Source organism: Lygodium microphyllum, chromosome 8 (assembly GCF_053477565.2).
Source record: "Lygodium microphyllum isolate KBCC chromosome 8, Lygodium_microphyllum_v1.1.10, whole genome shotgun sequence".
Lineage (NCBI taxonomy): Eukaryota > Viridiplantae > Streptophyta > Polypodiopsida > Schizaeales > Lygodiaceae > Lygodium > Lygodium microphyllum.
In genome coordinates this window covers 38,939,863-38,942,890 of record NC_141142.1, presented here as the reverse complement: position 1 = coordinate 38,942,890, position 3,028 = coordinate 38,939,863, and positions in this window count along the sequence as shown.

The window sequence follows — 3,028 nt, the reverse complement described above, 5'->3', positions numbered from 1 at the left end:
AGATGAGGAATTCAGCCAAATCTTTCAGAAATTACAGCAAGGTCTTATGGAAGAAAACTCGCATTACTAGCTTAAAAATGGTCTTATTTGGTGGAAGGGCAAGATTGTTATTCCCTCTACTTCTTCTTTCAAGCGGAAAATTATGGAGGAGTTACATTCTTCGCCTTTAGCTGGACATTTGGGAGTTTTCAAGACTTATGATAGGATCAGCAAAAGCTTTTATTGGAAAGGACTGTGGAAAGATGTCAAGGACTTTGTTATGAAGTGTATGCCTTGTCAGCAAAATAAGGATAGCACCCATAAGCCAGGAGGTTTGTTGCAGCCATTGCCTATTCCTACGGGTAAATGGACTCATATTACTATGGACTTTATCACTGGCTTACCTTCTACCAAGAAGGGGTGGAATAGTATTTATGTGGTGATTAACAAACTCACTAAAGCAGCTCATTTTATCCCAACAAAAATTCAGTTTACTGCTTCTGAAGTGGCCAACCAGTTTATGGACCATATTTTCAGATTACATGGATTACCACAGGTGATTGTCCATGATAGGGACTCAAAGTTTATGAGTAACTTTTGGCAAGCGGTATTTACATCTATGGGTACTAAGTTGGCTCCATCTACGGCTTATCATCCCCAAAGTGATGGACAGACAGAGAGAGTTAATAAATGGTTGGAGACTTATCTTCGCCATTTTTGCTATGATGTCCAAACTTCATGGGATTCTTGGTTACACTTGGCTGAGTTTGCTTATAACAATTCCACTCATGCGAACATAGGAGTTTCACCCTTTGAGGCTTTGTATGGTTACAAGGTGCCCTTATCCACAGTCATTTTTAATGAAAAGATCAACCCTCATGGGAAGGAAGAGTTGGAAAGAATACAGACCCTTCTTCAGCAATGCAAGGTGAATCTAAGGAAGGCTCAAGATCAGATGAAGATGTATGTTGATGAGAAGAGGAGGCCTTTAGAGTTCCAGGAAGGAGAGCTGGTTTTGTTGAAGGTGCCCAAATCTAAGTACTCTACATTGAAAGATGGATCCAGTAATAAGCTTGCCCACAGATTTTATGGCCCCTATAGGATCCTTAAGCGGATTGGAGATTTGGCATATAGACTAGAGCTTCCCTCTTCTACAAAGAATCATAACATCTTCCATGTTAGTAAGCTCAAGCCCTATTATGATGATCCAGTGGATATAGTGGATGAGCTGCCACCTATTGATGAAGATGGTCTTGTTCAGTACATCCCAGAGGCTATTATAGGTCAGCGTGAAAAGAAGCTTCGATCACGTTCTATTGTGGAATATTTGATTAAATGGAGAGGTTCACCCTCTGAAGAGGCTTCTTGGAGACCTGATTCAATATTGGATGAGTATCCATACTTGAGGGATACATTGGTGGCTGAAGTCTATTGTTTATGGAGCTAGTATTGATGCAGACTGGTTCAAGACAGCACGCTGTTTTAGAAAATTTTTTGTCGTACTTCATTTTCATAATTGAGCTATCTACATGTGCTTAAAGTACTCTTCAAGAGCTTCGTTTTGATATGTGGTACATCTCATTTGGACACTTCTATCAAAAGTTATGGCAGATTTAGTCCAGCAGGGACTGTTTATTCAGCAAGTTGTCTACTTTCTTCTGGAACTATTTGTTGAAGATTCTATGGCTCCATTTGCTTCTGAAGTTCTTCAAATCATGTATATAGTTGGGTCCTCTTTCCGTTCTTCAAATTCAGCTCTTGTAATGATAATTCTTCATTCATTTCCCATTTGTAAAGCTGTAAAACACAGTAGTACTCTGTTTTATCCATCTCTTCTTTAGTTTTTTAGGACAAAAACTTTTGGGAAGGAATGGATTGTAAGAAGTTGGGAATAGTTAGAATGTTAATAATATGCCATGTCACATAGACATTGGTACATAAGGAGAGAAGTTGTAATTTTCCACATCTTTTGACAAATCAATACATTTTACAATCTTTCTCTCCCTTCTTGCTCTAAGCTTCCATGGCTTCTTCATCTTTCATGTCTTTCTCTCTCTAAATCTAGTCTTTCTCTCTCCTCGTCACTCTTATTCTCTCTCTTCCTGCAGTATTTCTCTATCCTCTTTCTCTCTCCCTGGTTCTCTCTCTGACAATATGCATTTTCATTGTTATGCATTTATAATCGTTTAAAGCCAAATAAAGTGATCAACTTATAAAATATTAAAAATTTTCAACCTAACGAGATGTTGCCTCTCTCAGGTTTGCTATGATAGAGTCTCATCAATTCCTACAGCGTTATTTTCTTCATTGACCGCGTTCCTTGCTTCCCTTACTTCAAATGTGCTTCTTGAATTTGTGCGACCTTGCAGAGCCATCAAATATCAAGAAAAATTGACATGGTAGTTAAGGGAGAGTTGGTGGTCATCTAGAAAAAAATTGTCAACATTTTGCCTAGCAATATGGTTGTATGGGACGAAGGTGTAACAAGGCAAGAGGGGATGAAAATAGACTCTACCCCTAACTTTTGAGAATGCCTATCGCTCTCCCACACTCTCTCACTCTCCAATTTTTACCACGTGATGGCCTATGAATCTCTCTCTCTCCACATGAAAGGGGGGGGGGGGGGCGTATTTCTCTCTTTCAAGCCTCAAAGCTTCAATGGATAAGAGAAGTAGAGAAATTTTGTAGTATCAGGAGGTTATCATTCTTGCTTTTTTGTGAAGGAGAGGGGGTGTATTATTAGGCGTAAGGAATTAAGAATTGATTTATTTGACTACTTATCAGGAGCCAATTGAGCTTTATTAAATATTCAATTTGATTGCCTACCTGTTGGATGGTGGCATGAGGATGATTATTTAATTCTTTCTCTCTCTCCAAGCATTAAAAAATTCATGTACTTTGGCATATTTTTTAAGAAACGTCTTTTTTCTCTTCAAAACAACTTCTTCTGGTGGTTTTTGGCCTAGTTACTTCATGACTTATCTAGTATATAAAGTCATGTCATGCTCTTTGACACTTAACTTAATATCATGCTCGTTCTTGCATGTTC